At 37.7% G+C, this 15,238-nt stretch overlaps 1 protein-coding gene across 1 annotated transcript in view; it reads left to right on the top strand.

The window, feature by feature from the left end:
- Positions 1 to 273: 273 nt before the first annotated feature.
- Positions 274 to 15,238, top strand: part of ptp4a3a (protein tyrosine phosphatase 4A3a) — a 70,045-nt gene continuing 55,080 nt past the window's right edge. The window contains exon 1 of the mRNA XM_077196489.1: positions 274 to 393. The gene's annotated coding sequence lies outside the window, so the exon portion shown is untranslated. The remainder of the gene's footprint in view (positions 394 to 15,238) is intronic.

A 15,238-nucleotide genomic window follows, 5' to 3' on the forward strand; every position in this document is an offset into this window, starting at 1 on the left:
TAGGTATTTTATGTCTCAAATGAAAAAAAAACATTATTGTCTAGAGTCTAGACATGTCTGGATTTTGTCCAAGCAAATGAAAGCATAAAACGCCACACATTAAGTAGCTGTTTTCGTCCAAATTTACAAAACATGTTTTCTTTAACACTAGGTTATCAAGTTTTAGTCACACTGATTTGTCCATTCATTTGATGAATCAAAAGTTATCAATGCTTTAAAGAACTCCGGCAAACTGATCTGGTTAAACCATTTTGGTTTTGCGAATCGGTTCGTCTGATTCACGAGATAGAACTTCGAACAGAACGATTGGCTCGCGAATCGGACATCACTACGATCGCATGGCGAGGCTTGAGTCACTCTCAGACATTGTAGATTATTTGCTGGAACCTTTCGGTAAGTAGAATGAAGGCACACTCTTTCGCAATTTATCTTAATAAATGCTTATTAGATGTTAAAAACTGACTGGTGAAAATAGACTTGATGAGCGACCAGAGCGCCGTATGATGAGCATTTAAGGGGATTGTGTGGCTGAGGAGGGTGTTGCCCAAATACCGGCTTTCTGTCGGAAATCATGGTTGGCAGAGTTATCAGTGTGGTTTTCGGTTATTTTTCCTGAATTATAGTAGCTGTAAAGAAAAATTTGCATAAAAAGCTGTGTTAATGTGCTTAACATGCTGTTTTGTGGGATATGTCGAGACAAATGTCCGGGACTCCGGGGGGACCAGCATAAACTAAATGTTACAGGATTTTAGTAAAATAACAAAGACTATACACGATTTTCGTTTTACAATGAGGTTGAATTATTTTGTAGTGTCAGTCTATAAGCCAGTTTCAACGGTTTAGGGCGACATCTTGTCATTTTTCTGTCCACGTATCTGTGTCGTTAAAGCTCCAAATTGAAAGCTATGAAGTAGGCTACTTCTCTGGGGGGTGAAATGGAACTAAATAAGATTGAAAAAATTGGTCTAACCCCCCGATAAGAACCCTTAGGAATTTTAGCATTATTGACAATAGGAGAGTAAACATGTCTTCCATACTATCAGCATCTGGTTAGAAACCGGAGTAGGCTAATTCAGCCAGGACACCCACATCACAGATTCATATTTTTGTCAGGATTTTGTGGCAGTTACATAAGTCTTTTGGCTTTAGAGGGATGCTGAACAAGGTAATTTCTTCTATTATTGAGTGATGACATTTTAGTGGTATGCATTGCCATTGTGTTTGTGTTCCGTAGACCTGTCTTGATTAATAGCAGAAAGTTAGACATCAACCCAACAGGTTCATAATTCAGACTGACAATTCACATAGATGACTTTTTAAGTTATCTTACACATCTGACTGCTATGGTTGCATTTTGGTTAAATTTTCATTTTAGGTAGGCCTATTTGTTGTCAACTTTGTTTGCTATAGGCTAGTGTTGCAATTACAAATGGCCTTTGTAGAGTTGTTTTTAATTCGTTCTGCCCTCTCTCACATGTTTCAACTAATGTCTGCTTAAAGACTGGAGGCAAAGCTATTTTCTGCAGAAGAAAATGTTTTAGTGGAGCCAGTCAGCTGTTTTGATCAGAAATGCATCACATTTATGCTTGTGGTATTTGTGTCTGCTTTGCACATTGTTTTTCATTGGACTTCTTATGTGGTAAGAGAAAGACCAGCAAATTCTCAGGACCAAGAATTCTGCAGAGCTTTCCCCAAGAGGGTCCCGATCCTCAAATAAATACTTCCACATGACCTTCAGTCCGTGTGCCAGAAAGAGCTGTTTCTGCACTCTCAGTGACGTACAGGATTCCTTAAGATGTCAGTGACTGCTCTTTTTTTTACAGTGCGGTTTTAGCTATATGGAGCTCCTCTTTTGTTCAATTCCTTGGGAATTTTACTTGCCCTGAGCTGTGGTCTATAAAAATTGATCCCGAGGTTGTAGGATGACAGGGAAATATAGGCTAGATTTCATCTGCCCAGCTGGATGACTATGACCAGGCACTAACATCTTACATGAAAGAAAAATCACATGGAGCTCCTTCCTTAAGCGCCAGAGGTTGTGTTTGTCAATGGTAGGGGTCACAGAGCTCTTTAGCCTAATCATATCCGAAAATTGTGGTGTATTCTCTCTAGGTTTAGGACTTTGATAGTTACCAGCCCCTGCTGAATGAAAATGAATAAACATGCTCCTATCTCCAGCTTTGAAGTATGTGCCAAGCATCAGCCAGCACTTAACCCCAAACCGGATATGGGTCATGCAATTTTCTGTTTGATAAACAGTTGTTGGCCACACACAGTGTGCCAGGGTGCATGCCAACTTGCACTTAGCCGCAGCGCAGGTGATTTAGGATAATTTATAGGGGTGGGGGAAAAATCGATTCTTAGATGCATAGCGATGTGGACAATTCTGAATCGATTTGCAAATGTCAAAAATCGATTTTCTAAATGTTTTTTTGTTGTCTTTTTTCTAATAACGTAACATTGACGTAACGCAAAAGGCGGAACTCTGAAGTGCGGATGTTCAGTGCCCGGACAGTCTGTGGCATAACAGATACGCATGATGGCTGAGCACGAAATTAAAACGGCACCCTCTTTGTTAAAAGCTAACGTATAATTGGCAATTTCAATGCGACTTATTTGGTTTTTTTTTTTATGAAAGCTGTTTTCTGTATTGTTTAGATTTCACATCAATATGCTGTAAACCGGTCTGTTATACGTACCTTACGTAGGTTTACTGTTCTGCCCTCCACAGTCACAGTGTGTATCAGTGCAATGCCAGTCACAAGAAGTTACAATTTGACTGTGCTCTCTGCAGATGTTCATTTACTTATAAGCTGTTTTTGATTGTGGTACAAAGCAAAAATTTAAAGTCATAAATCTTTATTATTTAGTTGTGTATAAGAGTGGCTTTATGTTTCTTATTATTCAGAATATGTGTCCACAGGCATTATTTTTGTATGAGAGCTGCTGGTACATAATTCTATATTTTTGAACGAAAGCTGTTTTGTGATTTTGCTACAGCAACATGTTTTTTCGTTTGAAGGATTATATTGCTCATTGCACATAACAGGAGGATGTTGGTTAGAAGTATATTATTTAATGTTAGAGATTCAGAATATGTTCGTATTCATTCACTACACGTATGCTGCTAGTACAGGCACACATTTATTTTCCTGTTGGTTCTTTGCAATGTTGGGACATGCTGGCAAATGTAACCTACATTTGACCCGCCAAATCACTTTCATTTGTTTTTTTAATGACATTTATATAGGAAGTGTTGGAAGTAAATTCTTTATGGGTCAGTATTTATACGTTGCTTTAAAAGTACCAAGTAGTCACAAAAAAGGATGCATCGATAATCGTTTTAGCATCGCATCGCAGCCCTCTGAATCGTAATCGAATCGTGAGGTGCCTAGAGATTCCCACACCTACTAATTTATGTTCCAGATGTTACTCTGGAACATAAATGTTATATAATATATATATTTTTAAATTCCATGCGTTTATTAGCTTAAATTGGACAGACTAGAAACATATTGTCATTGCATGCATGCATTCTTGTGCACAAGAACATATTTGCTTAGGCACAAGACTCTTAAAATGACTATGATTATAAAGGTTTTCACTGTTTTTCTCAGGTTTAGTTTCTGACTCAAAGCTGAAGTGGGTTTGGTGGTCCAGGTGGTTTGTCTGCTGTTCAGTTGTGTGCGAAATCTCTCTGAGTTCAGTGATGCAAGTATTCTTGCAGGTGCACATGAGCGCAGCACACACAGATGTATTGAACTGTGGGTACATCCAATTTCACTCAAACAAATAGGCCTAACATCACGCAAATCAATCAAAAACACTCTCCAGCCGTCTGGAACTTTATTCATCATGTCAAATGATAGAATTCCATTGGGAGCTTAATGTGAATTAATGGTCATCTGCCCATCCAGAAAAAAAACAGTTATGAAATGTTGTGCTTAATTGGAAGTGAATCTTGATTTCTCCTAACATTCCTTAAACAGTTTCAACGAACATGTCATGGAAAATATCATTCAGGAAATAGGGGTGGGCGATACACGGTAGACACGATTAACCGGTAAAAAATTGTCAACCTGTAAAGATTTTTGACTACCGTCTCTACCACGTAATGTGATGTTGCTGTGCTGCGCAGTAGCAGTAAGCTGCGAAAGACAACTAATTTCAGTATGTGCGTGCTCTCTGCGTGAGACATGCGACATAAAGCCGTTGCTCATAGAGCGTGTGAAAACTGAACTCAGTGCTTTTTGTGCCTAATTGGGCTTGAACGGTTAAATGCAAGAGGCTACCTGTGTGTCAAAGTGAAGTCATGTCTTAAGTAAACGTAAGCAGTTGAGAAAGAACAACGCACGAGTATAATGGATCCGTGTAGTCGGTCTTAAAGTGGTAGCATCCAAATTAACCTGGTGTCATTATTAATGTTGATTAAACAACAAAAATAGAGAAAATCTCTCACTGCTCTTGACTGAATCACTTTTGTAATTTTAATAAGAATAAATGTAGGCTGTATTTAATTTACACAGTAAATACCATGCATACATTTTTTATACATTTAATTATACATTTTATGTTGTAGGATTTTTCTATTGCTTGAGGTTTTTCAGGTAGGTCTATTTCATTTGTGTCTTTGTTCTATTGTAGTTGGTTTTCTTTGGTCTTTCTTTATCACTGTTTATTTGTCTTCAGTAAGCTTGAGAGTTCCATTTTGAGGGAACTCGTGCTGTGTCGATGACGCTTTGGGAACGCCCCTGCGTGATTGCGTCTGAAGCACTTGTGTCAACTAGTCCAATGGCGAGAGTGAGCGTCACAGACAGGTGACGTCACGACCAGGAAAGGATAAAAGCACATCCGGTCTGACCAGAATTAGTTTCTGTGCCTAAGCAAGCGCACTGTGTAAATACTGTCTGTCTTATTTATTGTTGTCCGTCACTATTTCTGCCAACCCCCGCCAACTTGTGGAAGTTACTTCCAAACTGTAATACATTATAGATTATAGGGGTCGACCGATATTTGATTTTTAGGGCCGATGCCGATACCGATTATTACAGATCAAGTAGACAGATGACCGATATTTTAAAACTGATATATTGCCTATGTCTGGTGTAAAAATGTAAGTTAATGTCAAAATTTAGAATAACAAAGAGTTTTGACAAACTTTCTTTAAATTATTTTAAACATATCTTTAAATCTGAGAACTGTTAATAATAACATTATTATTATTATTATTATTAATAATAACTAAAAAAAAAAATGTGCAGTGAGCACCCAGCAGCATTCTGTAAAACTTAAAGACTCTAATGGTTAAATTAAATTTTAGTAATCAAAAAGCATTTCTTATTCATTTAAATCATCAAACTTATTAAATTTATTTACAGTTTAACAAAAATTAAATGTTTAGGGCCCTATGAAAAAACGAACTTTTATTTTGACGGTTTGCCGTGGAGATCTTTGAGTTTCTGTGCGTTTATGATATGACGTCACGATAACTTTTCTCAGTTGAAGCTTTAAAAAGCTCATGAAGTGACTAAGCGGCTCTGGAGATGATGTTTATGCAATCATGTCCTCATAATGATGCGGCTGAGGCTGAAAACAGCGCAAGCGTCATGCGTGCTCCAGTGTGTGTGTGTGTGTGTGTGTGTGTGTGTGTGTGTGGTAAATGAAATCACGCGTCTGCACCATTCATTTAGAGACATGCAGGATTCATATTTAAATAGTCTTTTTGCGGTTTGAAATTCGATTTGATTTGTACTGACCTGCTTTTTATTAATTCATCAAGAAGTTGACAAATTCCGTGACATTTTGCTTTATACAGTAAATTCCGTTTTTATAACTGGATTCCGCGATTCGGTCCGTGTTTTCTGCATCGCGGACATTACAGGACCTATTATATTGACCTATATTATATAGGTGTTTTGCAACTTCAGTGGAGTAATGTATTGCTACTTCAGCAAAGTCTGCTGCTGCCTTAACTTTGAGAGACAAGACAACTGATGCGTGATAAGTGCAGCAGTTCCAGTCAGCGAGTGCTGTCGGTGTGAGTGCTAAACTTTCAGTGCCTTCAGCTTTCCGCATTGATTTGATTGGCCGGACTCGTGACTCCCAACAAATCAGATGTGCGGGACATTGCATTGGTGTAGTCTACAGAGTGGTGAGTTCCAACAGAGGTGGCTGCGTCAGAGCCAAATATAGCGCATTTCAAAATTAAATTATTTTATCGGCAAATCGGTTTTGAAAATGGCCGATACCGATAACCATAAAAATGCTCAATATCGGCGCCGATAATCGGTCGACCCCTAACAGATTACGTGTTACTGTTACAATATTACTGTTTCGGAATTGTAATGCGTTACACTCCTGTGTTACTTTTGAGTTATTTTCACCAAAATAACTACAGAAGTAGAACTTAATATCCTAAAATGACTAAATGTACTACAGAGCATTTTACATCCAGTAGAAGACGATATGATGTAGCATATGACTGTAGGCTATCCAGGCTACTAACAATATAACATAGGGGTGGGCGATATCTCGATATTTAAAATATATCGAGATATTTTTTAAACACGATATGGATTTTGACATATCGTATATATCGATATACTGTTTATATTTAATTCTGATTTCGCCGCTTTTTCTTCTCTGCGCTGTGCTCGCCCCGCCTCCTTGCTTTTGTTCCCCCTCCCCTCGCGTGTTGTCTCATTCAACATGGCGGCGCCCGCAACTAGCCCGGAGGCTACAGAACTCGTCTAAAAAGATCGTCTTAAATGCTGTCTTACATGCACTTCTTGAGGCACACACGCACACTAGCAAACACACGCAAGGTCTCTCGCTCTCTGTCCCTCTCTGGCGTGCACGCGCTACACGGTGCTCTCTCCCTATCTGCCGTGCGCACGCTACACGGTTTGAACCATGGTTTGAACATTCACACAGCCTTTCGAAAACGATACATTTCCTGGCACATGTTATTAAAAAGTATGACAATCCCGGTAAAAAGGGACAGGTGGCAATTATTTTTGTATACAGCAATTAATTTGTATACAATTATTATTTTTGTATACAGGGATTTTTTTTTTTTAAATGTCGCAGAAGCACTTTGGACTACATGAACTGCCTACCTCTTTGCACTCCAATAAAAAAAAAAGACTGTGGTATTTGGCATATTTGTTTTTGCATTAGTTTTTGTTGGGTTATTTTTCCTGTAAAGATATCGAGATATATATCGTATATCGAGATATAGCAAAATATATCGAGATATATTTTTTGCTCCATATCGCCCAGCCCTAATATAACATATAATTGGCAAAGTGCAAATTTGCAAATTGGCAAGACAATGCAAGAAAGGATGACAGACAGAATCAATGAAGATGCAAATGAAGTTTGTTAAAAGTATGGTAGAGGTAAAGTGATTATCTGGCAATATCTGGGAATAGCTTGGGTCTATTCATATTTGACACAACAGAACTGTATGTAACTAATGCCATGACAAGATGCACATTTGTTCTTTTCTTATTGTTGCCATTATTTTTGAATTCAAGAGGCTCATAACACAAAACTGTCATGCACAAAGTGCGCCTGATGAACATAGCTTATGCTTTCTCGGGAAGTATAAAGTGCAATTGGAGGACCAACCCTCATCATCAGTGATTTTAGTCCATAGAAATTAACATATAGGCTAAACATAACATGAACAATTACATTTTAGGCTAAAAATGTGTTGTAACGCAAGCGTTACTGAACATGTACCAAGTAAGTATATACCAGTAATATTACTGAAAATTGATTAGTAATGCCATACACTACTGCATTACAGCAAAAAGTAATACGTTACTGTAATGCATTACTTTTGTAACGCGTTACTCCCAACACTGTTCAGGACCAAAGGATTCCTCCTGAGGGGACCTTTGGTGCATGTTTACTCCGTGGTGCTTGTAGACCAGGACAGGAGTTTGGCGGCTTAGAAGACTTTGTAGGGTCTCAGCTCAGGTGAGGGAATGTATAATCAATAATTAATAATTCATAATCAATAACTGATCATACGGGTTATGAGTTATTACCTACAATTTTAAATCACCCAAAAAGGGAATATATAGTCCATGTATCTGTATCTATATATAGATAATTAACCACAACAAATTATAATCAATTAGAGCTGCACGATTATTAGGGATGGGTAAAAATATTGATTCATCAATGCATTGCAATTATTTGTTTCTCAATTAAATATCGATTCATCAAATCCTATGAATCGATTCAGCCACCGGCCAGTGGCGGCGCTGTGGGCAACAGTCTAGTGAGAGTGTTCAGCGTTGTACAAGACGCGCTTTACCAAAACAGCAAGATGACGGACAGTAGCTGCACTCCGTTCAAGCCTGCACCACCAAACAGGGACGTCGTTAGGGTATTTTAGGGGGGCTGAAGCTACCCCAAAATGTTCCTAAGCCCCCCTAAATGATAATAAGAACAACAATAAGTCTCTGGGAGTCTCCCGAATATTGATAGCGGCTCCCTGATGTACGCAAATTAGTTCAAATCTCCCGAAATCTAGAGCTCGCGAGCTCCAAACCGCGTGTGCCTCACAAAGCGCTTTTTTTATATGAGAATGCACATTTTGTGTTTCTATTTACATTTCTTTTATAACTTCAATGTATAGGAAGAAAGAAATATTCTTTCTATTACAGTTACATGCACTTTAGAGGTGTGTTAATAAAGAACCTGTTTGTTACAGTTGTGGTTTGTATTCAACACATGAACAATCTTGTACAGTTTGTTCTGCTAAATAAACCATGACAGGAAACATGCTGGGGTCAATTTGTTCTTAAACATTGGTAATACTGTACACATTATTTAAAAATAAACTCAGGTACTTATTACTTGTGTATTTACTAATTATTGAATCGATATCGAAGCTAATAAATCAATATTGAATCGAATCGAAGCCTCAAGAATCGAAATCGAATCGAATTGTGAAATTCCTAACAATACCCAGCTCTAACGAAAATCATAATTGCCGATTATTCCCTTGAAATTGTAATTGCGATTATTATTTACGATTATCACAATTTACATTGAATATATATAGGCATATTATAATACATGTTTACAGAAATATTGTTAACACACACAAGTACTGTCCCCCTTTACTTAACATACACATAAATTGTATGACTCATAGTAAAGACTCGAAAAACATTAGGACTATGCTAAAGCAATTAAATAGCAGTCAAATAATACAATGTTGATTTGAGCCACCACAGTCATTTAATAATATAAAAAATAACACAAAGTGAAAATAAAGTGGCATTTTTGGGTTATGGAAATGACAGTTACCATGGTAAATACACAATACTAACAAGAACTGTTAATGAAACATCTCCTGGTGAATAGAATGAAAATCATACCTGCATGCAAATCCTTCTTAGCTAAAACGTGATTTATTGGTATTTTACTTTTATTTCGTGACTTACTAATTTACATTGTAACGACATTGCATGCTCGTAGTTTCTTTTGCACTTTATACAGTGAAGCGATACACAGCGCGCGCTGCCGCATTTGCGCGTGCTATTGAAGAGTGTGCGCTACAAGCACAGTATAACGGCTGACAGGACAGTAAAGTCATTTTTTCTGAGGTGAAAGACTTTTTATTTCAGCGTACACTTACGTCACTGCCGGTATGTCATATTGTGCTGGGTTTTCTGAAGTAGTCATGATTCGCCTCTCATAACATAATTATGCTCTAACACACATGCAGAGTGGATTTTCATTTGTAATCGCGGCTTTGAACGATTACGTAATCGTGGCATCTGTAATCGTAATCGCAATTAGAAATTCGATTAATTGTGCAGCCCAGTAATCTATTATGAATACATATACAGATGGGCTATATCAATTTTTAGAATATCCTTTACACAGAATTAACTGCACCCCGCCTGATCTGTTTGATAGTGGTCGGGGGCGGGGTCAACACAGACAAATAAATGCCGGTCTTAAATTGAGGCCGGGGAAAATTTAGTGTTGATAGGTAATCTATTAAGTGGCTTTCATATACTCAAGTCACCTTTATTTTAGGGGTGGCACGATCCGCTTTTTTTGCCTCCGATACCGATTCCGATACCTGGGACTCAGTATTGGCCGATACCGATCCGATCCAATACTAAAATAATAATTAAAAAAACAGTGCCAAATTACCTAATAAACTGTATCTGTATGCCTCACTGTGGGGAAGAGACTGGGATTATTCTTTTGTTAAAGGCATCAAAGCTTGACTTAAACATTATTTTCCTTACTTTGTAAAACAATACAGAGAAAATATATACTATTTAATTAAAATACATTTATTTTAAAATTTTAAGCGCAACTTTTTAATGAAGCAGCAACATATGATACATAGATTGGACAGAACAACTAAGGCTATCAATAAACTGCCATTGCGCAAAAGTATTGTAATATGAAAGGCTCCAATTCAGAGTGAAACGAAACCTTATGCGCATCCCGTGCGCAGAATGATGCGCTCGAAGCAACATGGAGTCACGGTGCGCAGCGCCTCGCATTGAAAAGTTCAAAGCACAAAAGTAAGATATACATATATTTCTTTATTTATTCATTAGTTTGAGCCTTTTAACAGTTTTAAATTTCAGTTAATGTGCGTGTGAAGAGCAATTATATCGCTCTCTACTCCAGTGTTGTGATCACTGAGGAGTTGTGTTGTGATCTAACAGACACCCGGTTGAAAGTAACATGTGAAACTCCAGAACGTTAAAGTCCTTTTATGCAAACCATAGACCTTTATCTACATATCTACAGTATAATAATAGGAGCATTGACTCATCTTGGAGAGAGTTTCATCGTGTTGACTGTTTTACCCGAGCGCGACGCGCTGTTTGAGTGCTGAGAATGACTGACAGCCGCAGCGGAGGGAAGCACTTAGGTGAAGATTAATTTAACGATTTAAATCTGTACCTCACATTAAACTATATGTAATGGCTTCAGAAATCTTGGAATACAGTACACGAAAACATTATAGTGCTTTATAATGTTTTCGTGCCTTTTGTGTTGTATAACAATAACATACGTAGGCTATACAATATCGGATCGGATTTGGATGGTCTCGTCTGGCGATACCCGATCCGGCAAATATTGATGGCATCGGAGCAATACCGATACTGAGTATCGGATCGGCGCACCCCTACTTTATTTTAGGGATGCACGATATATCGACCACATATCGATATCGGCCGATAAATGGTCTTTTTTGATGTTATCGTTATCGATCCGATAAGAAAATTTGGCCGATATATCAAAGCCGATAGATAATAGTTTATTTACTTCAGTTGAGAGATGCCGCTGTTCGCCATGATGGTTCTGAATGATTGGATTCACTTCGAAAAGGAAGATACAGTTCCATGCAACGTGTGCAGCACAAATCTGTCACATAGGCTTCATAACATTATAATAAAAACACGCCTGTAAAAGAATGTTGTGAATTCTTGTTCGCCAGTGTTTCAGCGCGACGAGCGCGCTGTGGTGGAAAGAGCGCATCTATGGAGTTAAGCCTTCATGACAAGCACAGTCGAGTTCTCTTGAGCATTCGCAGCATTCTGTGCCATTGTAAGTTGTAATATGTTTATTTTGTGTATATATATCTGATTAATCTAATATAGGATGCGTTTGGTTGAGTTAATGAACGATGCAGTTGCGCTTCATTGTAGGCTACCGGTGATCATCTTTATAGCCTATTTAGCGTGCGCGCAGCTCAAACAGCAATGCACATTTATAACTATAATTGGGACTGTCATATACATGCCATTATAATGAGAACACTATTGTAATAAAACGTTGTGAATTCTCTGGGTTTAGTTGCCGTTTCAGCGCGTTGTTGTGGGAATAGCGCGTCCAGAACAGGGATTAGCCTACTACAACATTATGACCAGCACAAGTTCGATTAGGCATTCACGTCATTTTTTGCAGATAAGTCGTAATATAAAGTTGATGTAAAATAAATATCTGATTAATCTCACATATGATGCGTTTCGTGGATTTAAACAACCTGCTAGAAAAGTTCTTCAGTTTCCCGGTGCTCGTTCTCTTCAGCATCAGATTAAACAACAATGCAAAACATTAAAAGCTATGATTGGGACTGTCATATAATTATAATTGTATTCACTATTGTAATAAATTTGTAAATTCTTTGGGTTTGCATTCTTCAGCAACCGTTGAGTTGATTAACCTTCTAGCAAAGCGATTCGGTTTAACGTTCGTTCTCTTCAACTTCAGCGCGCGCAGCTCACACAGCAATGTCATTTGAAACAACTAAGCTATTAAAGATGTTTAATATCACTGTAATATTAAAAATGTCTATTTTTTTCAAAAACATTGTGTTATAATTAATAACTACCATTATTTTGTTCTCGTATTATTTTCATCAATGATATGGTTTGATAAAAAATAATTTCCTTATTGTCCGTGCAGAGGCGATTCCATTTTATTGATCCATTTTGTTTCTTTATATGCAGCCCAATGTTATCCAATGACTTGTTTGCATTATTTAGGTATTTTATTTTTTGTTAGGCAATAGATTTTTTGATAACACTTTACAATAAGGTCTCATTTGTTAATGCATTAACTAACAGAGAGCAATAGCCTTTGTTATAGTAGTTAATAAAATGTGTGTGTTCATGTTAGTTCACAGTGCATTGACTAATGTTAACAGGTACAACTTTCTTAAAAATGTCTTATAAAATTGTTGGTTCATGCTAACTAATGCTAACAAAATTAAACCTTATTATAAAGTGTTACCATTTTTTTAATAAAGAAAGTTGCCCATAGGAGTGTAAAATTAATTTTAAAAGTTAAGGAATCTTACACTGGTTCAAACTAGGCTATACTGTATTGTATATGTTTGATTTATGTTAAAAGTGTTTGAGACAAGGCTTTTAATAGTGAGCCTTTTGTTTATGTATACAGGCTATCAAAGTATATAAAAATTTTAATTTAGATTTATCGGCCAATATATCGGTTATCGGCTTTCAAATGTAAAGAATTATCGGTATCGGCCAAAATGTTCATATCGGTGCATCCCTACTTTATTTATATAGTTCTTTTACAATACAAATTGTTTCAAAGCAGCTTCACAGAGATAACAGGAAAGTATAGTTGTAATAGTATTGTTAAATTAAAAATTAAATGTTAAATGTCCCCAACTAAGCAAGCCAAAAGCCAATGGCGAATGAAGGCGAAAAAAAAAAAGGCGACAGTGGCAAGGAACCAAAACTCCATCAGGTGACAGAATGGAGAAAAAAACCTTGGGAGAACCTAGGCTCAGTCGGGGGGCCAGTCCTCCTTTGGCCAACAAACGAACAGTGTATGATTATGATTTAGGCGGCATAATAGGTCAGAAGTCAGATTGGATCAGAACTTTCACAATATTTATCCAGTTCATTCTGGTTAGGGTCGGAGTCATCACGCCGGTATGGAGATGAGTTTGTTGAGGTGTCCATGAGGCCTTCACAGTGTTGATGAGGCTGGCACTTCAGGGATGCGTTGTCGTCGTGTCCATGTGATGGTCCTTCATCAGATCTGGATATGGCCTGGATCCGGCGGACTGCGGTAAACCTCGGGATAAACATAGAGACTAATATTAGCGTAGACACCATCCTTCTTATGATGTACAAAGTACATCAGGATTTATGGGAAGTGTTCCCGGTTCCGGCTGATCTAAACTATGCAGCCTAACATTGAACTATAGCAATCTATAATGTGTTGTCAAAGAGATGTGTTTTTAGTCTAGATTTTAACTGACAGACTGTGTCTGCTTCCCGGACAGTGTTAGGAAGATTGTTCCAAAGTTTTGGTGCCAAGTAGGAAAAGGATCTACCGCCAGCAGTTGATTTTGAAATTCTAGGTATTATCAACTGGCCAGAATTTTGAGATCGCAATAGACGTGAAGGACTATAATGGGTTAAGAGCTCGCTCAAGTACTGCGGAGCTAAACCATTTAGTGCTTTGTAAGTAATCAGCAATATTTTAAAATGTATACATTGTTTAATATGGAGCCAATGCAGTGTTGACAGAACCGGGCTAATATGGGCATACTTCCTGGTTCTGGTAAGAACTCTAGCAGCTGCGTTTTGGACCAGCTGTAGTTTGTTTATTAAACGTGCAGGGCAACCACCCAGTAGAGCATTACAATAGTCTAGCCTTGAGGTCATGAACGCATGAACTAATTGTTCTGCATTTGTCAATGAGAGCATATGACGTAATTTAGATATATTTTTAAGATGGAAAATGCGCTTTTACAGATACTAGACACGTGACTTTCAAATGAGAGATTGGTATCAAAGAGCACACCCAGGTTCCTAACTGACGACGAAGACTTGACAGAGCAGCCATCAAGTGTTAAACAGTATTCTAGGTTATTACGTGTGGAAGTTTTTTGTCCAATAATTAGAATCTCTGTTTTTTCAGAATTTAGTAGAAGGAAATTGCTAGTCATCCAATTTTTTATATCAGCTATGCATTCCGTTAATTTTGTGAATTGGTAAGTTTCGTTAGGTTTTGAGGAAATATAGAGCTGAGTATCATCAGCATAACACTGACAACTAATTCCATGTTTCCTAATAATATCTCCTAACGGTAGCATGTACAGAGTGAACAGCAGCGGTCCTAGTACTGAGCCTTGTGGTACGCCATACTGAACTTTTGACCGATAAGATATCTCTTCATTTACTGCTACAAACTGATAACGGTCAGATAAGTATGATTTAAACCATGCTAGTGCAATTCCACTAATGCCAACATAGGTTTCTAGTCTATTTAATAGAATGTTGTGGTCAATGGTGTCAAATGCAGCACTAAGATCAAGTAACACTAATAGAGAGATACAACTACGATCGGATGATAAGAGCAAATCATTTGTGACTTTATTGAGAGCTGTCTCAGTACTATGGTACGGTCTAAATCCGGACTGAAAATCCTCGCAGATAGCATTTCCTTCAAGAAAGGAACACAGTTGTGATGATACTGCCTTTTCTAATATCTTTGACAGAAAAGGCAAATTCGAGATCGGCCTGTAATTGACTAATTCCGTAGGATCAAGTTGCGTTTTTTTAGCAAGCGGTTTAATCATAGCCAGCTTAAAGGGTTTTGGTACGTATCCTAGAGACAAAGACGAATTAATGATATTGAGAAGAGGATCTATGACCTCCGGAAGCATCTCTTTCAATAGTTTAGTCGGTATGGG

This window comes from Siphateles boraxobius, unplaced genomic scaffold (assembly GCF_051911475.1).
Source record: "Siphateles boraxobius isolate OS27281-9 unplaced genomic scaffold, OSU_SipBor_1 35, whole genome shotgun sequence".
In the NCBI taxonomy this organism is placed as follows: Eukaryota; Metazoa; Chordata; class Actinopteri; order Cypriniformes; family Leuciscidae; genus Siphateles; species Siphateles boraxobius.